Below are 25,638 nucleotides of genomic sequence, written 5' to 3' on the forward strand. Positions count from 1 at the left end.
CTCATACCATGCCCTAAGTGCTTGCTTTAGACCATATAAAGCTTTATGTAGTCTACATACCATGTCACTATCTTCAGATAGGGCAAACCCATCTAGTTGCTCAATATACACCTCCTCTTCAAGTACACCATTTAGGAATGTAGATTTTACATCCATTTGATATACCTTGAACCTCTTAAAAGCTGCATATGCAAGAAGCATATGAACCCCTTCCAATCTGGCTATAGGAGCAAAGGTTTCTCCATAGTATTCTCCTTCTTCTTGAGCATATCTTTTGCACACCAATCTAGCTTTATTCCTAATCACAGTGCCATCCTCATTCAGCTTGTTTCTGAACACCCATTTGGTGCCAATGACATTTTTATGCTCTGGTCTGGGTACCAAGGACCATGTACCATTTTTCTCTATCTGGTCAAGTTCTTCTTCCATTGCATTGATCCAATCTTCATCTTTATGAGCCTCTTTGAATGACTTAGGCTCAAATTCAGAGATCATACATGAGTTTTCTCTGATCTTTCTTCTAGTAAGGATTCTTGCAACCTTATCACCTATGATCTGCTTGGGATCATGATTCAACTTGACATACCGAGGAATGGTCTTAACTGGTTCTTCTTGCTTTTCTTCTTCATCCTCATCTTCATTAGTATTAGCATTCACCAGTTTAGGGATATTGTTACTAGTACTTGGATGGCTAACAACTAGTTCCTAGAAGGTTGCAACCTGTTCATTTATAGCTTGCTCACTGTCGGTTTCCTCAGTCTTCTCAGAGGTTTCATCAACTCTTACATTGATGCTTTCCATAATTCTCTGAGTCCTATTGTTGTAGCACTTGAAAGCTTTACTCTTGGTGGAATATCTTAGAAATATTCCCTCATCACATTTAGCTTCAAATTTGCCCTGATGTTCACTCCTCTTGATGGAACATTTGCTACCAAATACCTTAAAGTAGTTAACCATAGGTGTCTTACTGGTCCAATACTCATAAGGAGTTTTGTCCTTACCCTTTTTGATGAGTACCTGGTTCATAGTGTAGACTGCAGTGCTCACCGCTTCTCTCCAAAAGGTGTGAGCTACCTTTCCTTGGATCAACATGGTTCTAGTTGCTTCAACCATAGTCTAGTTATTCCTCTCTGCTAGGCCATTCTTCTGTGGAGTCTTAGGGGCAGACAGTTGTCTCCTGATGCCAAATTCTTCACAATACTTGTTGAATTCACTGGAAGTGAATTCCCCTTCTTGATCAGTTCTGAGACATTTGATCCTTTTACCACTTTCCTTCTCCACTAGTGCTTTGAAATCTTTGAATTTCCATTCAAAGAGATGGACCCTTAACCCAGTACACTTAGAAGGTTGTGTCTGAGACCATCAACCCAGTACACATTGTCAGCACTACTCTTTCCATTCAAAGAGATGGACCCTCTGCCTTTGACCATCCATGGTGCATTATTGCCAAAGCGAACCACACCACCATCATACTCCTCTAAGGATAGAAACTTGCTCTGGTCACCAGTCATATGGTGAGAACAACTACTGTCTATGATCCACTCATTGGAATCATCAAACCAAGAGACAAGAGCCTTCTTGTCTACCACATCTTCCTTTACAACAACAAACACAATGTCTTCATTCTCTTCATCTTCTAATTCCTCATCTATGACACCTTCATCAACTGCCACAAAATAGTTTCTCTGGTTTCCTTCTTTGAATTTTTTGAACCTTTCCGGTTTAACCTTGTTGTCACTATTAGGACAGTTCATAGCAATATGACCTATCCAGTTACAGGAGAAACATTTCAAAGGGAGCTTACCTTTGTATTTACCAGTTCCTTTTGGAAATCTCCTGGCAAGAAGAGTTTCAAATTCCATCAGAAACTCTTCATCATTCATTTCTTTGTTCTGATTAGGTTCCCCACTAGTGCTAGCCTCTTTTCCTTTTCTGGATGGTAGAGCAGAGGCTTTAAAAGCTGATTCTGTCTTTTGAACACTGCCATCCAAACTATTCAGCTCATAGGCTGTCAACTTGGCTATGATGGAGTCCAAGGACACCTTAGACTTGTCTATTGATCTCAGCTCTTGAATAGCAGTGACCCTTATTGTATAGACCGAAAACAGGGATCTTAGGACTCTACTTACCACAGTGGAATCTTCTATTTTGCCACTTGCACTCTTTATTTCTCCAACAACTATTTTGATTCTTATTCCATACTATTGAATGGTCTCTCCTTCAACCATCCACATGTCTTCAAACTTCCCTCTCAGGCTTTCTTCCTTAGCCTATTTTACATGCTCATCACCACCATAGATATTTTCAAGAGCATCCCATACCTCTTTGGGATTTGCCTTGTTCTGAACATCAATAAACTCAATGTCAGATAGACTACTGATGAGGGCTTCCATGACTTGCCCATTTTCTTGTATCTCTCTCTTTTAGTCATCAGTGAGAGTACCAGTAGGAACAACATATACATTTTCAACATAACTCGAGTGTTGAACACCCATGCTTTTGATGAATATCTTCATCCTGTCTTTCCATATACCAAAATTTTTCCTATTAAACTTTGGACCTGCCCTCTTCATCATTTGACTAGGATCTTTTCCTCAAGTGGTTAAGCTTACAACACAAAGGACTTGGAGGCCCTCTGATACCAATTGATAACTCAATGATGAACCACTAGTACCAAACTGGTACTAAGAGGGGAGGGTGAATCAGTACAAATGCAAATACAGTCCAAAACCTGTTTGACAACAAATACTCCAATTGACTGACAAACAGGGATACTGGTAAAATAGAGTGTAACTGGTAACATCTAGTACAGCTCAATCAGTCATGAACTAATCACTCAATAAGCTTCCCTCTTAGCTCGATACTACAATATCATTATATTCTCATGCATAAACAGGTAAACATAATCATCTGATCTTCTCAACAGTGAGTTCAATATGTTTTATAGACAGGCATAAAACATAGAACCTTCATATGCTTAACAGGCAAAACAAAGCATCACAAGACAAAAGCATTTCACATGACACACCATATTTTTCACATGGAAACCCAACTAGGAAAAACCACGGTGGGGATGAATACCCACAAGCTACTTTTTGAACTCCTTAGAAGTCTGCTCTGTTACGAGGCTTGTCCAGTTAAAGACATTACAATATGTTCTGCTAGGAACCGATCCTGTTAGGGATCATCCAGTTAAGGGATACCCAGTTAAGGGTTAAACCCGATAGGGTCACCTTGTTAGAGGATTTCAATAACTCAATAGTTGAAAGAATCTCCTAAGCTCTATAGCTTCTCAGAACTCATTAACCTCGAGTTACCCGGTTAAGGGATTTGAATCAAGCTTGTTAAGACCACCCGGTTAAGGGATTTTGAATCAAGCCTGTTAAGACCACCCTGTTAGGGGATTTTACAAGTGTTGAAGTGGTTAGAGATCAACAGGAATTACAATGATTTGTTAATAGCACTCAATGCTAATGCAGATCCGTTTAGGCTCCTCTTTACCTTCTGCACATTCAATTTGCAGGTATCACTTCTCTCCTTTGCTCTGGCAAGATTCATGTATCACTTCCCTTGGATACACATTCACAACTTTTGCCAACAACCTTAGAAAGAAACACAACATTGACCTTATAGGAAACATACAGGTCGGTAGCAAAAACCCTAAACCCTAAACCTGTTAGGTTAAGCAATTCAAACAGTTCGATCCTGACCGTTGAATCATACTACATTAAATGCAACAATCTTGAATTGATCTCAAGATATTCTCCATCATCCATTATCCACCGATTTCATGGCAGCTGATAACCCATCATGCGTTATCACTGTTTGACAGACTTTGCACATTCTCGAGGTAGATAGGAATAGTCTTCTTCATGCAAGATCCTTTACACGCACAGAGCTTATGTGGCAACATGATCTGTCCTCCATCATACTGCTAACTCATCACACAAAGATCACCGATTGAGTCACACAGACTTGAGGTACTCCAACCAGAAATCTTGAAGTGGAAGCTACCTATCAACCGGTAGTCATACAATGCTTCCATGTGCCGATTTCCATAACTACATGCCAGTTCACCTTGAACAAATATGTTGCTTCACTTTGGCATATAAACTGGTTCATACATATGCTGATTCCTCTCTCTCTTCTCCTCTCACATGTGCCGGTTCACACCATGTCTCATATTGACATCAATGACAATCATATAATATCATTATGTCTTCTTGTCGGTTCACATAATGCCAACATATTGTTATTTTCAAATACAACTCTTTCAAACTCAAAGCATGCTGGTGTATTGAATGTTCTACTTGTTTTGTCATTTCCCCAGCAGAGTCGCCAAAAATAAATTAGTGAATAGATTTGTCCTTTCTTAAAATGATCAATTTTAAACTCTGTTGCCTTCTTTTAAAGACAAGTGTTCCACTAAATAGTTGGGTAAGTGTTATATAAACCACTTCCCTCTGAATTTTCCATAGGTACAACTGCCTATTTTAGTTATTCAAGGAATAATCTAATTAATTTTATTTGAGTAGTAGCTTTTAACTTGAAAGCATGTAAGCCTGCCTACTTCATTCTTGGATGAGAAGCCAATATTTCACACATATTTCTGAGAAAAACTATCTTTCCAATCTTTTCAATACAAGAGATGGCAGTAACTAAAACAAAGTTCAGAACACCATTTCCACAATTCCAATAAGAAACGAATAGATAAGAGGAACCAAATCTATTCTCAAGCACAAATCCTTTCCTAAAAACAAACACTCATAGGAAGGAATACCAGAAAAATAATAGTTTACTACAATAGAAAGGTCATTACTGTTGTTTGATTAGATAAGCATATGCAAAGATATGTGTCTACACAGATTCAAAACCCACAAATTTTCCTTCTCCCAAAAATAGTATGATCGTTTATATATATATATATATATATATATATATATATATATATATATATATATATATATATATATATATATATATATATATATATATATATATATGTATGTATGTATGTATGTATATATATATATATATATATATATATATATATATATATATATAATGCGACAAAGGCACGATAATACATCTATAAATCCTTTCCAATTCCAGATTAAAAAAAAAACAAATCTGTTACTTCCTTCCCACTGGATTCTTTTACAAAATAGCAGAAGATAAAAAAAAAAATGAAAAACTAACTAAAATTCTTCACAAAAATCTCCCTTATTCTCTCTATCCTCCTTTAATTTATAGTTTTTATAATGGGGGAGGTCTCCCTGGAAGCTTGACCTCTCCCAAAAATAGTTATAAAACTAATAAGATATATTTGGAACAGATGTTTCGAAGTCTTTGCATAAACATCAAAATTACATAAACAAAAATGGAGCCTGGGTCAACACATTATGCCACTTTCCCATCATTATCTTCTTCTTTGCTTTCCTGAGCGTCGTGAACGGTTGTGAGTTCCTACATTATAGATTGGTTTAGAACTTTAATCACATTGAGCTTTGCCTTTGCTGCTTCATTATTTCGTCGGTGCTTCACCATCTTTTTGGCATGTTTTGGTAACTAATCATTACCAATAAAGGTCATCGACTCAATCCGAGCAACCCATGTTATATCCTCCAAAGTGAAATTACCCTTAGCTTTGATTTTCTCCATGTATATTTAGAAAATGTTTATCGCATCCTATGTGTTCAGCCCACAAATTCCCAGCTGCTAAGCGTGGTTAGGGTTAACCACCTTGATGTCATTAACAATACTGCACTGGAGATCTTGGAGTTCATACACAGAAGTCTTAGCCTAAGAGATCACAAATTTGAAAGTAAGCACCCACCACATTATGGTCTTCTTCAGCACGAAGAGTTGGCATTCATATGTCACCAATTTGATTGAATGCTCTGTCAGGAATCAGGTACCTCCATACTCTTCTATTTCTATGAACAATGACAAGACGCTCTCCCATTTGTGTTCCTCTTTCGCCCAAGGTGAAATCTAATTTTGAATTTCTATGATGAGGCTCTGTATTTCATCACATAACTTCCAGGAGTCAGTGATATACTTCTCTCCATCCTTGACTATTCCTTCAACCCATTTCTCCACAGCCTCTGCAATACTCTTGGCTCTTTGAACCTGGCTCATTAACTTCTTATTTTTTGGTGAAGTCAGGTCAAAGTTCTCTGTGGCATGAGATATAGGGAGTGCCCCAAAACAACCAATGCAATTTCAGCGACCCATTTTCTAGTTCTTTCATCATTATCCAAACGAGCAGCTATTTTGAACTTTTTCGCCTTGTGCCCTTTCTCAGTATATTTCACGACCATCTCCTGAATTGGAATAGTCACAGCAAGGAAATTCTGCTTTTTGTATACCAAAGTGGTTAACCACTTGGGAGTTGCACTGGAACTAGTTGTTCCTTTGATGGCTTTGGAAGGTGGTGTCATAGCTATGGTTACCGTATGGGAGTCCAGGGCATTTGCCACATCGCTATCCAAGTCTTCAACTTCAAATATTTGAGTATCAAGAATCGTATCCTTCACCTCTATGTCCTTAGCTTGATCCATTCTTCTCTGAGTAGCACTTCATGACCAGGTATGTCAAGGTGTATAGAAATCCAAAGCTGAATTAAACTTTGTGTCTAACTTGAGGCGGCTTTTAATCTTTACCTGCATGAACAGGCATAGAAGCATTATTAGAAAAACGCTTTGGTGAATGCAGTGGAACCTCATTACTTCTCGCAGAATTAGACTTGACACCTAATTTCACTGCTTTCTTCCTAGCAAACCATGCCACGATTCTCTCCAAAACTCCTTTGGTTCTTAGTTGTATATCATCTTCCTCTTCCAAGTTCTAGTTAATTGAAGGCATCTCAGTTTCTGCATGGGCTAAGTATCCGAGTTCAAATAACTCTAGACAGTCCTCTTCGAGCCCTTTAATGTCCAGTTTTACCTAAAGTGAAATAACTTGTTCTAATACCATCATCATTTTTCCCCTTTTGAACACCTCGATTTCATTAGTACAATCCTCCCAGAAGTCTTCTAACTGCACCATTGGGAGATATGACATTAGACCAAGACTTCGAGAAAAACCCTTATTGTCGAAACCTTTTCTCTCGGGATACAGGGGAAAATTGAAGTTCTTAAGATCTGCTCCAATGCTCAAGGCGTCTGACATTGAACTACAGGACAACACACCTAATTGGATGGGAAAATGACCTTCCCATTTATCCCTGGGTTGTGCTTTTTTAACCACAAAGGTTAGCTGCCTACATATCTCCGCTAAAACAAAGCAATCTGAACAATAATGAGGAAGTTTGAAGGGTTCCTCTTCAAAGGCACTTATTCTTAGATAGCAGAAATGAGGAAACTGGATAAAGAAACTACCAAACCTCTTTATCAACATTTGCGCATCCTCAAAGATCCTTTTGGTCTTCACATTTTTTAATTCATGACACAAATCACCCAGAAAAGCATTGTGTACTCTTCTGAAATCCTGGAAGGCATTATCCTTTTGCAGCATGGTGTAGAAATCATACACAGGAACATCCTCCTCAGTGAGTTGTCTTGGTATTCCAACTAAATCCTTAACACATGCCAAACAATATACAAGATACGAAGAGATGAAGAAATTCTTGTTAAATTGTTTGGCCATACTCAGTTGCTCCCTCATTGAATCAGCAATCAGTTCCACCTAATCAAGGTATTGCTTCCCCTCTAGCACTAGCTGCACATAGCAATAAATCTAGTCATCAAAACTGTAGGCCTCTGTAGAACCTCTAACTTGGTGCAACAAAAGCATGACATCGTGAATGTGAGGCAGCATGTGGTTCTTATTGGGATTCTTGGGCAACCTGGAACCACTACTTTGAGGAACCTTCAGCTAGTATTTTGCTACACTATTTCTATGTCCGGTCCAGATGGTGTTGAACTCAGTGATTGACTAAGCAGGGGAAAAATTGGAGAACTGGTAATCAGGTATCTTGAAGATAGAGGAAATCACTTCATGGTTTATAGCAACAAGGGTTTCTCCATAATCTCTTTTAATGGTCTCAGAGATTGGATCATACCTAGCGATACATTCCCTAACCAATTCTGGGCACGGGATAGCCGAGGGAAAAGCTGCTGCCTCTATTAGACCACTACTCAAAATTTCCACACCAAAAGAACCATCAATCCCCTTGAATACCCTTTCTTTTAGAACTTCAAGACTTTCCCCTTTAAGGTCGAACTATGGGCTCTGTACATGGTAGGCTAAAAACATTCCCGAACAAGTGCAGTGTGGACTTCATAATGCAAAGTTAAAAGCCTTATTTTGTGACAGAAACCCTACTACAAGATAAGAAATACAGGCAAAAATTACTGGAGAGAACAAGAAATGGACTCACCTTCACAGTTGAGCAACCAAACGACTATCGGTGATTAATACTTCTATCCAGGAAAAATAACACCGCAGCAGCAAGGAATAATTTTTTAGAGAATTAACCCTCCATACCTTATAGAAAGGGAAATCATATGGAACTATTAAGTGCAATAATTCCAATTGTCAGTTTGAGTGTGTTAAATTTGTGGATTGGACATCCCACGCATGCATTAAATTCATGGCGACATTTTTAAAGTAACCACCAGTTCCTGAAATGATTACTTACTTCAAAAATTCAAGGATTGACGTCACTTAAGACATGTTTCACCTTCCTCATATTTGGCAATGAATTCACCATCAAATCATTTAACCCACGGGACCCACCAACTTCGAACACATATGAACATCCTGAACAAACTTCATTGGTGTTCAAGTAGTTCAAGGTGTGCGCCGCGCTCAGGGAAAATCTTTGTCGAGAATATTAATTATGTCTAGCTGCTGACAACTTGTACTATGTTGAACATGTTGAACACGTTTGAACCTTTTCAACTTGGTTCAATGAGTTCAATGCTAGGAGAGAGATGACATAAAACATCACTGAACAAAAACCCTTAGAGAGCCACTGCAAAACACTTAAGAAAATGTTAGTATGAAAATTCCATTGGACAACTAGGAACCTATAGAACCTAAATGTACCTATTGAACCCAGTTGAAGATGGTTCAAAGTGTTCATAGGGTTCAACCTATTACTAAACTCAGCATTTTTGATAGAAAGATGATTTACAACGGACTAAAGGCTTGAACTGAGGTATTACAAGAAAAACTAGGACTCTAAAAGGAATTTTAAAAAGGATATTGTTCCCATTGCGAAGGAAAAATGATGCGGTAACATCATGATACTAAGAAATATTTTGCATTGAAGAATAAGATTCAAGACTTGATTGATAATAATACTATATCTGTGGTAGGTGTGAATGATAAAGGGAATAAATCAATAGCTCCTCCTAATCAAAATCTTAATATTTTCATTGATCCCTTGCCATCTCATACCTCTAACATTATTGAGATTGTGCCTTATTCTCCCTCTTTTAAAGAATTCACCTCTATGGCTCCAAACTTGGTTAATATGGTAGAAACACAAGATTTGCCTAATGATCCTTGTATAACATTTCACCCTAGCGAGACCATTAGAGCACCCAATGGTCCTTTATACATAGTTGTGAAGGTTAAGGATATCCCTTCCTGTGGTGCCCTGATTGATCCCTCTTGCATGGTTAATGTCATAACAGAAGAGTATCTTTTCACTTTATGATTGCATAAACCAATATATGAGGCTTCTAATGTGGTTGTGAATTTATTTGATGGCTTCTCTTGTCCTAAAATTGGCTCTATCACTCTTCCTATTGAAGTTCATATTAAATCCATGGATGTTGACTTTGTTATCATACCCTCTTCTAAGCCATTCCATGTGAAGTTGGGCTATCCTTGGCTATCTTCCATGAAGGCTATTTCTTCTCCAATCGACAAGTGTCTAAAATTTCCTCACAATGGTGAAATCATACATGTGAACCATATCTTATTTCATTCATCTGAAAGAAGCCCCGATGTTCCTATTGATTTCCTTTGGCCTAAACAATTTCACTCTCTTCCATCAAGGAGTGATGCTCTTTTTCAATCTTATCAAAAATGGAAGAATGATATGATTTTATCCTTAAGTCAACCTAGATTTCCAACACTTGGCATTCCTATTATTCATCAAGATGAGGTTCTTCCCCTCACGGATAGAACTAATCTCCCTCCTAAGGAAAATCGTCCACCTATTCCTATGGAAGTGACTTTACCTTCTCTTAAGGAGAACAACAATATTCTTCCTAAGGTTATACCTATAGCTCCTCCTCATGATGGACCTGGTCTCCTTACTACACCTAATATTCATCCTTTCTATGGTGCAGTTCCACCTCCTCCCTCTTATCAAGAGAAGAGGCCTGCTTCTCCTCTTGTTCAACCAAAAAGACCTCAACCTAAACTTTCCACTATCAAGGACAGAAACATTCCTACTTTTTCAATTGTTCCTCGTCCTTCTTAGCCTTACACTAAGACTCAATGGAATCATTGTGCAAAAGAACACCAATGAAGACATTGTGTTCTAGCTCATGAAGCTATCCCTACAAATATTCAATCTCCTTAGACTCCGATAGTTGAAATGATTCCCTTTTCTCCTAAGCAAGATGTTCAACCAACATCTCCAAACCATAAGTTGCATAAAACATGTGATGGTTTTACTCCTATTCATGTTCTTTCTCCTATTTCTCTAAACTTTGATGAAGAAATGGGTGAAAATATTATTCATAATGGCAATACAACTCCTAATGCTTCTGATAGTGAGTATGAGTATGTTGATGTGGACAAGCATTTATTGTATGAGTTTTCACAAACCCTAATCCTATCTCCTCGAATCGAACAAAGTGACTTACAACATAAGCATTGTCCTTGTTTGGATCTTGTGATGGATCCATCTGTTGTGCTTGATGTCGCTCCTTTGGTGTGTTTCTCACCTTTCTAAAATAGTGATTAGCAAGATAGGGAGGCGGATGTCATGCTAGATTAGTAATATTAGCACTGCAGATCTTTCTCTCTCCCCTTTCTTTCTCTTTTGTGAGCATTCTTCTATTGTTCCCTTAATGTCTACTTGGGGATGATGCAAAGCATTGAGATCTTTTCTTGGTCTCTTTCAAGTTGACTCAAATGACATCCTCTCTTCCCTTTCTTCTAAGGTAGTGTCCTTCTTTGGGGAATGACAATTATTATATGCATATACATACATGATATACATGAGTTATCATATAGCATATTGACCATGAGGAAAGCTACATTACCTCATGTTTTGTGTTCATTATCCTTGGATTTATTCCTCAATTGGTGGCTAAATCCTTGCGATAAATTTCTCCCTTTCTTCTCTCTCTCTTGGGTGTATCCTACCTTAAAGAAATCTCTCCCAATAAGGTGCATGCAATCAATTTTACATGGGGGCATACACATTACTCATATTTTCCTTCTTTGATAATTAGAATTACTTAGTGAACTTTTTTTTCTTTGTAATCTTTGGTATCCTTGCTTTCATGACTCATAGTGAAGGGAACTTTGCTACATGCAGTCATGGTTTTCCCCTTCTTGATCTCCCCTTTTACTTTGTCAATTGAAGTCATAAGATCCTAAGTCCATTGGGGGCTTGGTGCATCTTGCCTCCTTGACGTGTTAAAAGTCTTTCAATCTTGTTTCCTTGTACTTTACCGACAATATTGGTGTACGCTTATACTCCTACTAAAGTGGGGGCTAAATGTAGTGTTATAAAATTGTGACCCTAGAAATTTTCAACTGCATTAGGGTCCTCATGCTCATGAATTTGAATCCTCTAGCCTGATCGGAGACTGGAGATTTCTCAGCCCTCAGAAATAGCTTCTTCCTTGGCCTCTGCATCACCCCCTCCACAGTATGCACTGGAGAAAGGGGTAGGATAGGGGTGTGGTTCAATTTTCCCCCCTTGGACAAGGGTGTGGCACCCTTTTCCTCCCAGGACAAGGGCGTGATGCCCCTATCCCTGCCCTATTTTGGGGTAGGACCCTTCCTAGGATTGCATTATTGGTTGTCCATTGGGCAAGAAACTCCCCCGATGCCGACCTATGATGAAAATCAAATCCACTACCATGTATTTAAGGGGTATTCATCCTCTCATTTGCATAAGTTGAATTTGGATAAGATTGGAGTGCGTCAAGTTGCATAAGTGATCAAGCTTTCAAGCATTCAAGCATTATTTTCTAGTATTGAGCATTCTGTCATGCCCAAACTTTTGGGCACGAACGGAATAAATTTTTTTTAAAAATAACAACCTAATAACATTAAATTTACTAATGTGGAACGCACTAACAAGTTTTGTCTTGACTATGTTTGAGTTAACTCTAACCACTAACTCAAGTAAGCGAAAATATCTTAAATAAAATGCGGAATACTAAAAGAATAATATTATTATCTCATCAATTTTAATCAATAACTTAACTTAAATCAACTCTCTAAAATAATTGACGAAGATAATATTAATCCCCAATAACCATTAATTGCTTTCAAGAACAAAATAAATTAATCCTAGCACTTAGTTTATAATGTCTAAATTTTATTTTAACAATAATTAAAATATGGTTAAACTATTTCGACTAAAGGGTCAATTAAATCCATAATGAAAATTATCCTATAAAGTTTAATCTCAACAAAAACCTATATTTAGGTGGACTAAAAATATTTCCCCATAGCCAAAATAAGTCACCCAATTTGTTATAAAATTTTCTAAAGGATTAAACTTCATAAGTATTTTAAATTTAAACATCTTTTTTTTTAAATATACCCATATGTTTATTAATAAACATATATAAATTATAAACACCTAATAAATATTTAATCTACAATTTTCCCTATTCATTCATATTTTTAACTCTATATATATATATATATATATATATGTTTTCACATTATTATAAAATATCCATGAAAACCCTAACTAAAATAAATATATTAAAATGGCCCCTTTCATTTTAAAACCTCTCCTCTTTTCTTTTTGTGCTACCCTAACCCTAATTGGGCTAGGGTTTTATTTCCTACTTTTTATGCAAGGCGGAGATTTCACGCAGAGGGAGTGGTGGCAGTTTGAGGCGGCGGCCTTGAAGGGAGTTTCATGGGAAAGGGCTCCCCGCAAGGATGGCCATTGTCGAGCCTGCGGGTCACGGCCCACAGAGGTGACCTTGGTCGCCGCTGTGGGGCGTCGTCCACAGAGGGGGGGGCGAAGCCTCCCCAACTGTGGGTTGCGGCCCACAGTGGTGGCTGTGGCTGCCGCTGGGGGTCGCCACCCACTGTGCAGGGGAGGGCTGAGCTCCTTGAAACCCAAGGTCATTTTTTTGTTTTTAAAAATTAATTTCCCTTTTTTTTATTTAAAAAAATATATAATATAATATATATATATGATGCACAAGAAAACTAAAGCTAATTTTACTATGCAGTATATAATATTATTTTTGAACTTTTTGACAGATTAATTAATCTATTCAGATTTAGATCAATGTATATATATATATATATATATATATATATATATTAAATACCATAAATCAGAGGTAACCTATTTGACTTTAAATTTATTTTCTGCAAATAAATGATTGACAGAATCGAATAAAATTAAACAACAACTATAGAAATATGATATTATTTAAATTAAATAGACTATTTAACTCTAGATTTTAATTTCTACAATTAAATAAATGACAGAATTCAATAAATTTAAACAACAACTATATAGATGTGATATTATTTAAATTTAACCTTAGAGATATGCATAAGGAAATAAACTGGTCTTTTATTTTAGAAGTCACATGCAAATTTAAACTTTCATTTTCAAAATACCATGTATACAATCAACATTATTTCAAGATGAATACATAACTTAAACTTCAACATAAATAATTCATTTTGCAACAAAATAATACTTAATAAAAATAATGTATTTCCTTAAAAGTATATTTAAATTACTATATAGTCAACCTTACAAATGGATCTCTCATTTCTATCAAATGAGGACTTTAAATAAAATAGATACATTTCCTTTTCAAAGTAATTACAACATATAGTTTCCCTTTCACATTGTTGCAACTTAAAATAAAAAATACTCCATTTCCAAATATTTTTCTGCAAACAAATAAATCCAACAACTTCTACGTGTCCTATTCTTTTTTTCCAAACAACCTACAAATAAATCATAGGATATGACCATGGAGTGCTCACCTCCCAGCCTAGGCTTACTAGAAGCCACCTCCGAGCTTGGAGAACCAAGCCCTAGATAGGTTACAGACATGCAAACACAACAAGCAAGGGAAAATCACATAACAATCACTTTCCCAACCAGGGCTACACTTCATCACAGCATTTGATGATTTTACATGGGTGGTAGTGGATCAAATACCCTGAGGAGATTGCAAGAATGGTAAATCACAAAGGCACCTCATGGCAAACAAAGATATATCATAAGCTCTTTAACCCCACATTCCTTATGCCCACCGAGGCATTCATGCCATACTATCTCCCCTTATGAACCCCAAATGCACAAACCAGGCCATGCAGCAAGGGTCACATATACACCCCTTGAGTTTTCTCTCATAACGAGAGTCTCTCACTCGAGGGCTGTCAAGCTTCTACCACCCACAAGACCATCCTACTCTACCAAGAGTAGAAGGTCTTGGTTACTCCCAAAACACATAAATGCATTCAAGAAAATAAAATATAGAACACAAAATAATTTTCACAAAGGAAAGTACAAGACACCAACCTCTACATAAAAGCAATCTTTTCAACATAAACATGCGACGTAAAAACAAAGAGATGAACCAACCTTCAATCTGCCCAAAGGTATGCTAGAACTAGTTTGAGGATGAGCAGCCCAAATCCACAAATCTTCCTTCCATACTTAGCCAAAATTTTGAATCCAAAAACCAAACTTTTCAAAATGCATAGTCTCCCAAGATGGAGAGTGGGTGATTACCCACAAAATCTCTCATTCTTAAACAAGAAGACCTCAGTGAGAGTTCTCATAGGTTTCTAAAATTGAAAAAAGAAAAAGTAAGAAAAAGATCAAAAGGGATCTCTCATCAAAAGGGAAGGTTATCTAACCTAGATGGCACCTTCTAATTTTGAATTTTCGCACATCTTAGAAAACCCACTTTTTGGGATGACTAAACAGTCACATGGGAGTAGACACATACCTAAAAACACTCCTAACCCATAGGTATACCTTATGGACTTTTGGAAACACCGTTAAACTACCCCTAGGAGTCCATTTGACCCCTTATACACGTCCGAATATCCCTTGAGGATAGGATGGTCGTCAATCGATGTTTCTTTTTTGTCCTCTTCCCCTCTATCACTGATGGTGATGCAAAATAGCTAACATCCCTTTCGCATGCTCCACTTAAGCTGCATTACGGAGATCATGCGAAGAGACACGAGTCTCTGAATCCCCATGATTACTATGCGAGAACCCTGATCATCCTCACACTCGATCACTTTCAAGCAGCAATCCATCTTGGCTCTGTGGGCATAAAGCCAATCCATGCCAAGTACGATGCCATATGATCCAAGTGGTGTAACTCTAAGGTCTACTAAGGTGGTGGTATTGCCAATCTGAAGTTGACATGCCCTAACCTCTAATTCCACTGACACTCTAGCCCCTGAAGCTAACTCCACTTCCCAACTGACACCTTGTGTAGTTGCCACTAGCCCGCAATGCTCCACAACCAAAGGAGATATAAAGGAGTCAGTAGCTCCTAAATCAAATAATATAGATACACTATTACCTTTGATCATACCTATAGCCTCAATGACTATGGCCTGGTGCTCTGCCTAATGGTTGTCAACCACTGCGAAGACTCTATGGGACCTGCCCATATCTCCAACTGTAGGCTATGATGCTACCATCCTCTGATTCCTTGCCATTTGACCCTAAGGACATTCTCTTGCCATGTGCCCCATAGCTCCACAAGTGAAACAAGCACCACGCACCTGAAACTAAATGCCATGAGGCCTAGAAAAAGACTGTCCCCCTGTCCTGCTAGAACTACTGTACCCACCCCTGGAGGATTGTTGAGTCCTCGCCGGAGGTGTGTAAGGAACCTGAGATCACTGATCTCACCTCTGACCTTGAGACTGCCACTGCTTGGGATTTGTACCCTGCTAACTTTGCAGAGGCCTCTACCTCTGGTTCTACTATGACTGTTGTGGAGGAGGGGGTTTGGAGAACCCTGGTGTGTGTCTGTTATTACCTTTCCAATGGGGTTTCTGAAACCCGTATGTTTGGGTATAGGGTTTTGGTTCTGGAACTGATCCCTTGTATCCTGTGGCCTGACCTGAATCTCCTCTGCTATCAGAGCCTTCTCCACAGCAACCCAAAGGCTCCCTAGAGTGGACATCCTCACTGGTCCTGCTATGTCGACATTCAGCCCTCTGATGAATCGGTTGATGAGAAGCTTCTCGTCTTTCAGGTAGTCCACATAAGGCAAGAGATCAAAGAACTTTCTCTCGTACTGGGTCACTGAAAGACCCTTTTGCTGGAGGTCATGGAACTCTTCTATCCTACGTTGTTTGTAATGCTCTGACAAGTATCTCTCCCTGAACCCTTTGGTAAAAATATTCCATGCGAGAGTATCAGCAACTAAACCACACTTGTATTCCTCTTGTCTCCACCATGTGGAGGCTGTTTCTCTCAATAGGTGGACTGATACATGTGCCCTTAGATTTCTCTCGTAAGAGTGCAATGCAAAGCACCTATCTAGGCTCAAAAGCCAAGCCTCAGCTTCTACCCCGTCAGTAGATCCCCCAAAAGATGGTGGCTGGAGGTGCATAACCTCTTTGATTAGATCCCCTAGATCCCAACATGATATCTCATAATGCACTAGCTCTGCCACTAGAGGTGGTCCTGGTAGATGCACAGACTCAGGCTCATGCCTCGCTTGACTCTCTATGGGATTAGGAGGTGGACTCCTACTCCGTTCCCTATCTGTCGATCTAGGCTCCCTGAGTTCTGGTTTTCAACATGATGATCCTCTGCTGGAAGCCTTTCCTAGACTATCCCAATTAGGTTCTGGAGTGCTTCTTAGATGTCTCGGTTTGGGTCAACTGGTCATTCGGGAGGAGCCTCTATGTTCCTTTTTAGAACCGATTCCTCCCTATCGACCTCTTCGCATGCCATGATTTCATGCCTAGGACCTCTACCACGTCTGCGAGCTTGTCGTGTAGTCGGAGGCATCCTTATGAGAAAATAAAAATAAAATAAAATAAAAAAATAATTTTTTCGGAGAAATATTTAATTAATTAAAAGAAAATATAATAAAATAAAATTAATTAATTGACTAATTAAAGCGAAACGTAATGGAGAAAGGTTCCTAGTGTTGGAAACCTTGCTCTGATACCAAAATGTCATGCCCAATCTTTTGGGTACAAACAGAATAATTTTTTTTTTAAAATAACAACCTAATAACATTAAATTTACTAATGCGGAATGCACTAACAAGTTTTGTCTTGACTATGTTTGAGTTAACTCTAACCACTAACTCAAGTAAGCGAAAATATCTTAAATAAAATGAGGAATACTAAAAGAATAATGTTATTATCTCATCAATTTTAATCAATAACTTAACTTAAATCAACTCTCTAAAATAATTGACGAAGATAATATTAATCCCCAATAACCATTAATTGCTTTCAGGAACAAAATAAATTAATCTTAGCACTTAGTTTATAAAGTCTAAATTTTATTTTAACAATAATTAAAATGTGGTTAAACTATTTCGACTAAAGGGTCAATTAAATCCATAATGAAAATTATCCTATAAAGTTTAATTTCAACAAAAACCTATATTTAGGTGGACTAAAAATATTTCCCCATAGCCAAAATAACTCACCCAATTTGTTATAAAATTTTCTAAAGGATTAAACTTCATAAGTATTTTAAATTTAAACATCTTTTTTTTTTTAAATATACCCATATGTTTATTAATAAACATATATAAATTATAAACACCTAATAAATATTTCATCTACAATTTGCTCTATTCATTCATATTTTTAACTATATATATGTGTGTGTGTGTGTGTGTGTGTGTGTGTGTGTGTGTTTTCACATTATTATAAACTATCCATGAAAACCCTAACTAAAATAAATATATTAAAATTCCCCCTTTAATTAATATTATTTATCTAATTAATTATAAAGGATCTACAATGAGCTAATAGCTTCGTTTTATGGAAAAGACTTCCAATTTGTACTGAATCCATCTTTACGATACCTGGTTCCTCAGAGTAAGGAACATAAGTTACAGACGGTTCTTGAATTGTTGCTATTTGAGCTTGGTTGATATTTTGGACAACTGATAGGTCCTTCCAAGACCTCTTCAGATCCTTTATTTTAAAACCTCTCCTCTTTTCTTTTTGTGCTACCCTAACCCTAACCAGGCTAGGGTTTTATTTTCTTCTTTTTGTGCAGGGCAGAGGTTTCACATAGGGGGAGCGGTGGCAGTTTGAGGCGGTGACCTTGAAGGGAGTTTCATGGGGGAGGGCTCCCCACAGGGACGACCACTATTGAGCTTGCGGGTCATGACCCACAGCTCGGCAGTGCCGTCGGCAAACAAATAAATCGAACAACTTCTACTTGTCATTTTCTTTTCTTCCAAACAGCCTGCAAATAAATCATAGGCTATGACCATGGAGTGCTCACCTCCCAACCTAGGCTTACTAGAAGCCACCCCTAAGCTTGGAGAACCAAGCCCTAGATAGGTTACAGACATGAAAACACAACAAGCAAGGGAAAATCACATAGCAATCACTTTCCCAACCAAGGCTACACTTCATCACAACATGTGATGATTTTACATGGGTGGTAGTGGACCAAATACCTTGAGGAGACTGCAAGAATGGTAAATCACAAAGCCACCTCATGGCAAACAAAAATATATGATAAGCTCTTTAACCCCACATTCCTTATGCCCTCCGAGGCATTCATGCCATACTATCTCCCCTTATGACTCCCAAATGCACAAACCAGGCCATGCAGCAAGGGTCACATATATACCCCTTGAGTTCGCCCTCATAACAAGAGTCTCTTACTCGAGGGTTGTCAAGCTTCTACCACCCACAAGACCATCCTACTCTCCCAAGAGTAGAAGGCCTTGGTTACTCCCAAAACACATAAATGCATTCAAAAAAATAAAAGATAGAGCACAAAATAATTTTCACAAAGGAAAATACAAGACACCAACCTCTACATACAAGCAATCTTTTCAATTTAAACATGGAACGTAAAAACAAAGAGATGAACCAACCTTCAATCTGCGCAAATGTATACTAGAACTAGTTTGAGGATGAGCAACCCAAATCCACAAATCTTCCTTCCACACTTAGCCAAAATTTTGAATCCAAAAACCAAACTTTTCAAAATGCATAGTCTCCCAAGATGGATAGTGGGTGATTACCCACAAAATCTCTCATTCTTGCCTAAGAAGACCTCAGTGAGAGTTCTCACAGATTTCTAAAATTGAAAAAGGAAAAAGTAAGAAAAGGATCAAAAGGGATCTCTCATCAAAAGGGAAGGTTATCTAACCTAGATGGCACCTTCTAATTTTGAATTTTCGCACATCTTAGAAAACCCACTTTTTGGGATGACTAAACAGTCACATGGGAGTAGACACATGCCTAAAAACACTCCTAACCCAAAGGTATACCTTATGGACTTTAGGAAACACCGTTAAACTACCCCTACGAGTCCATTTGACCCGTTATAAACCCATCTGAAGTTAACTTTCGGGTCAAACTTGAGTTGACCACTCCAAAGACTCTCTACCCAAGGAAATTTTAGAACCACAATCAAATGTTTGAAAAAGCTATAGTTAAACAGAAATGTCATGCCCAAACTTTTGGGCACAAACGAAATAATTTTTTTATAAAATAACAACTTAATAACATTAAATTTACTAATGTGGAATGCACTAACAAGTTTTGTCTTGACTATGTTTGAGTTAACTCTAACCACTAACTCAAGAAAGCGAAAATATCTTAAATAAAATGCAGAGTTGCTACTGGGATCTAGAAGAATTTGTCCCTTTCTCTTGGGATTAATAAGAGGAAGATTTCACTTTCCTTAGGTAATAGGAAGAAGCATAAGCTTCAACTGCTTAGTCCTCCTATGACTAGGTCAGGGGCTGTCAAAAAGAACCTACAGAAGTGCTTTGGAGACTTTACTAAGTCTCTTGATATTGAGAAGAGGGGAGTTTCGACCTCCCCTCAAGAGAAATGAAACTTACATCCTAGAATGTTAGGGGCTTAAATGCCCCTAACAAGAGACGCTTGATTAAATCGCAATTGGATTTAATCAATTGTGATTTGGTTATGCTTCAGGAAACAAAATTGTCTGATGAATCTGCTAGTGTGCTTTTTACATCTTGGAAAAAATGGAATTTTCTCTCTTTCTCTTCTAATGGTTCTTCTGGGGGGTTAGCTTTATTATGTAATGCTTATAATATAGAGGTACAATTGGTCTCTTCGGCACTTCATTGGATGTTGTTCTTGGTTACTAGCAAGGTATCTAAGGTTAAAGTCTAGTTGTTCAATATATATGCTCCCTTTGGGATTCAGGGTAAAAAGAAGTTATGGATGGACTTGAGTAGGGTGGCTTCTCCTTTGAGGTAGGGGTCTCTTGTTCTCTTTGGAGGGGCTTTAATGTGATTTTGGATCCTAGTGAAAAAAGTGGAGGAATTTTCCCAAACAAAAGAATCATGGAGGATTTTGGGAATTTCATCCTACATTTGGGTCTTTTTGATTGCAAGTCTCAAAATGGGATTTTTACTTGGACAAATATGAGAAGGGATTTCTCACAAATAGCAGAAAGATTAGATCGGTTCCTACTTTCAGAAAATTGGTTGCAGTCGGACCTTGAATTTTTTTCCTCCATTTTGCCTATGTCAGGTTCTGATCATTTTCCGATTTCTCTCTATATTTTGGAGGACAACGCTCCCTTTTGGTCTCCTTTAAAATTTGAACCTATGTGGTTTAGAGATGCCTCCTTTTTACCTCTCCTAAGAAATTGGTGGGAGTCTGTTCCCTTCTGTGCAGGTTCTCGTATGTTCCAACTTATTAATAAGATTAAGTTCTTAAAATTAAACATTAAAGAATGAAATATTTCACATTTTAAAAACATTTTTCATGAAAAACAGAGAATTCAGGATATGATTGAAACTCTTAATAAGCATGTGATTGATCATGGTATGGTTCCCGTAGTTTTTGATGAGTTAAAATCTTTAAGGATAGAACTTGAAGAAATTTTGGCTAGAGAAGAGATTTTTTGGAGACAAAAGTCCAGAGAGGTATGGTTGTCTGATGGGGATAGAAATACTAAGTTTTTTCACTCTTCTACTAAATTAGAAAGGAGTAGGAACAAGATCTCTTGTATAGAGGATTCTTCTGGGAATTTTCTTATAGAGAGTGAGGAGATTGCTATGGAGGTAGTAAGTTTTTTCAAGACACTGCTATCTCCTGAAGGCGGTAATTTTCAAAATGACTTCATTTCTGGCATTCCATCTTTAGTTTCTCCTGAGGATAACAAGATGTTGATGTGTCATTTTTCCCTTGAAGAAGTAAGAGTGGTAGTTTTTTCTATGAGTCCTGATAAGGCTCTAGGTCCGGATGGGTTCACTCCTTTATTTTTTCAGAAATGTTGGGATTTTATGGGTAGAGATCTGCTCCTAGCTCTTGAAGAAAGTAGGAGAAATAGATCAATTTTAAAGGAACTTAATACCACGATGGTGGCTCTTATTCCTATAAAGGAGATTGTTAAATCTTTTGTTGATTTCCGTCCTATTGCTCTATGTAATACTTTATATAAGATTTTCACTAAAGCAATATCCATTCAGCTATCCAAAATCCTTCCTAAACTAATTTCAGTAGAACAAGGTGGTTTTGTACCAAACAGGGAGATGTAGGAGGGAGCTATTGTGGCTCATGAGGTTCTACATTCTATCTCCCTTTAGAGATCCTCAGCCATGATCTTAAAACTTGACATGATAAAGGCTTATGATAGAGTGGAATTGAGGCCTTTAGGTCTTGTTTTGGAAAGGTTAGGCTTTTCTAGGGCTTGGATAAAATGGATTATTGCTTGTATTTCTTTTACAAGGTTCTTGATTATAATAAATGGTTCCCCTTGTGGTTTTTTTTCCTCCTCTAGAGGTTTAAGACAAGGAGATCCTCTTTCTCTATTTCTATTTATACTTTTAGCTGAGTCTTTTAGCTGGGCTATTAAGGCTACGAAATTGAAAGACCTTTGGCTAGGGGTGAAAATCCCGAGAATACCAGGATCTATATCACACTGCCTATTTGCAGATGATACCTTGTTATTTAGTCAAGCCTCTATGCAGGAAGCCTTGGTCATAAATGAAGTTATACATAATTATACCTCTTTTTTCAGGGCAGAAAGTAAATTCTAAGAAGTCAAAAATCTTCTTTCTTCACACCCCGCAATTAATCCAATCTAGATTATTATCTTTTTGGGGTTTTGAGCCTAACTTACTCCCATGTACTTATCTAGGTATACCCTTCTTTATTAAATAGGATAATTCAAGCTTTTGGGATAAAATCATTTCAGCCATCTCAAAGAGAATCCTTTCTTGGAACTATAGGTGGTTGAATCTAGCTGGAAAAATTGTTCTCATTAAGTCTGTGCTGAATGTAGTTCCTATTTATCTTATGTCAATATTAAGATCTCCAAAGGATGTGTTGGTAAGCTTACATGATACTCTAAGGTCTTTTCTCTGGAGTAGCAATAAAGATGGGAGGAAAAAACTTTCTCTGGTGGCATGGGATAAAGTTTGCTAACCAAAGGACCTAGGGGGTACAGGGATCAGAAATATGGAAAAGCAAAATTTAGCCTTGGGGGCTAAATTGGTTTGGAATTTTTATGAGAAGTTTGATTCTTTATGGACTCAGATTATGTTTGCTAAATATCTTAATAATGGTCCTAGGGAGTATATTTTCCAGATTTCTAATTTACCTTCAAGATCTATTATGTGGAACTTCATGTAAATGTAGATCTATTATTTTGCCTAATCTCTCTTGGATTGTCCATAAAGGCACAAAGGTTAGATTTTGGGAAGAAAGGTGGAATGGTCACCCCCCTTTATGAAGTCTAAAGAATTGGTCTTCCCTAATATCCATTCTTTCTTCCCTTTGGGGCACCTCTGTGGTAGATTACTTTGAAATAATATATAGTGGAAATGTGAGATTGGCTAAATGGAAGTCAATTGACTTTTTGGTTATTGATCAGGATTTGAAATTGCAGTATACCAAGGTCCTGAGTGAGAGGGTGGTTATCCTTTTAGATGATGAGGATGAACTGGTTTGGACTAAGAATATTTCTGGCAAATATACAGTGAGGGATGGTTATAATTCCCTCATGAAAAATAATGTTCTCCCTTCTTGGCCTTATAATCTTTTTTGGCATCTGGCCTATTTGCCAAAAGCTGGTGCTTTTGCTTGGTTGGTAGTTCAAGATAGGGTTCTCACAAGCATGAGATTAGATAGGTTGGGTATCATTGTTGCCTTCACATGTGTGTTATGTAAAAAACACTTGGAATCCTCCTCCCATCTCTTTTTACATTGTGACTTTACTTATCAATGTTGGCAGTGGTTGTTCGATAAATTGAATCTGACATTTGTTATGGGAAAAGACTTGATTACCTTCTTTAGTTCTTGGCCACTTTTGTTTACTTCATCCTTTTATGTGTGTTTTTGGATTATCTCTCCATCTATTTTAATATGGAATATTTGGTTAGAGCATAATAACAGGATCTTTAGAAACACTAGCTCTTCTCTCCCTGAGGTTCTACTGAAGATTGAATCGTCCATATCTGAGGTTGCTTTGTCGCATATAAGTAGGAACTTGGATAATCTCACTTCTTTTTCTCATTGGGATAGTAGGGTGACTAGAGTTTGGAGCATGTTATCTGCCCTTCCCTCTCACAGATCAATTTTGATAAAAGGTGATGCCTTAAATAAAAGAAAGTTGGCATCTTGGAAACCACCTCCTCTTGGTAAGTTTAAGTTGAACTTTGATGGTGCCTCTCGTGGAAATCCTAGTTTGGCTAGGGTAGGCATGGTGATTTTTGATTATCACACTCATATTATTCATGCTAGGTGTCATGCAATTGGTATTCAGTCTAATAATTTTGCTGAATTTAAGGCTTTGTCTTTGGGTTTGGAATTGGCTATTTCCCTAGGAATTAAAGACCTCATTATTGAAGGGGACTCATTGGTGATCATTCAGAGTGTGTTAAAAAAGAAATCTCATTGTTAGCAATTGCAATATCTTCTTGATCTTATTCTTCAACAATTGAAATTCTTTGATTCTTTCTTCATTACTCATTGTTATAGAGAAATTCATCGAGTAGCTAATGTTTTAGCTAATCTTGCTATTGATAGTAATGCTATTTTTCGTGATATAAGCTCTGCTGAAATTCTTGTTTCAGTTTTGGAATTCTTGCAATAAACATAAGGTTTTTTTGGTCTCTGACTTCTGATAAATTGACCCTCTATTGCCAGTCAGGATAGGCACGTTTATTGTTTATGCTCAGCTGGTAATCTGACTCTGTATGTGGTAATTTGTTGTCATATATATAGTTTGGTTGTGAGCTGTCATAAGCATTAAGGGTGACTATGTTTATTGGCTCTGGTTCATTCTTTTTATCTCCAAATTTTTTTTGAGAGTGGCGGCTTGCTTTGTTTATTTTTTTCTCTCATAGCTTTTTTCGAGGTTGCTCTCATACGAGGGATATTGATTTCATGATTTGTTAATTATGACATGCCATGGCCTTTTAGATAATGATTATTTCCGTACTATTTTTTGGCTTTAGTGGAGATATTATGGTACTTCTCACAAAGGTGATTATGAGGTTTAATCATTATTGGCATATTGTGGTTCACCCAAGATGCATCTCTTAAAATGATTTTTTGGATAGTTTCTTTTTTCACATGAGTGTATCATTCATTATTATGAAAGGTGGTTAAATTATTATAGGCCTTTGGTTTAATTTGATCGAATAGGATGCATCACTCAGCATGTTTTTCCTATCTTTTCATGTGGATGAATCATTCATTACGGTGTATGGTGGCCAATTAGTTTATGTTTTTCTTGGTTTTTTTGCTTCGGCTATATATTAATTTTTGTGCAAAATGTTTTTGTTTATCTGCATCAAGGGTGACTTAAGGAATACTTCTCTCTGTGGGAAAGGTAACTATTTCTCATGTCTAATATTCTTCTGAATTATCGTGTTTTAGTATCTACTCCTAAGGTCATTGTCGACAATTATGGTTATGTTTCTGAAAAGCTTGGGAGAGTTTTTGTTTTGCATAATCTGGAGTTGGAGTCTGAAATTCGCAGGGTGGTGGGTAATCATTGGTGGCTCTCTCCTTCTTTTATCTCTTTTTCAGAAGTTTTGTCTCATTTTTTTTACTATATGTTATGAATTTCTGTGGGATAAGACACTGGTCCAACTTATTAAATCAAAATTTGTGGCACCTCCAATGCTTGATATGCATCATCTTGGGTCAGCTTTGGATAGTTACATTTTTTATATGGGTACTCTTCCTTATGGGGGCTTCCTTTTTTTTCAAAATCTTTTGGAAGATGGTCACTATGGATATTTTCTCTTT

The sequence above is a fragment of the Cryptomeria japonica genome, chromosome 2 (assembly GCF_030272615.1).
Source record: "Cryptomeria japonica chromosome 2, Sugi_1.0, whole genome shotgun sequence".
In the NCBI taxonomy this organism is placed as follows: domain Eukaryota; kingdom Viridiplantae; phylum Streptophyta; class Pinopsida; order Cupressales; family Cupressaceae; genus Cryptomeria; species Cryptomeria japonica.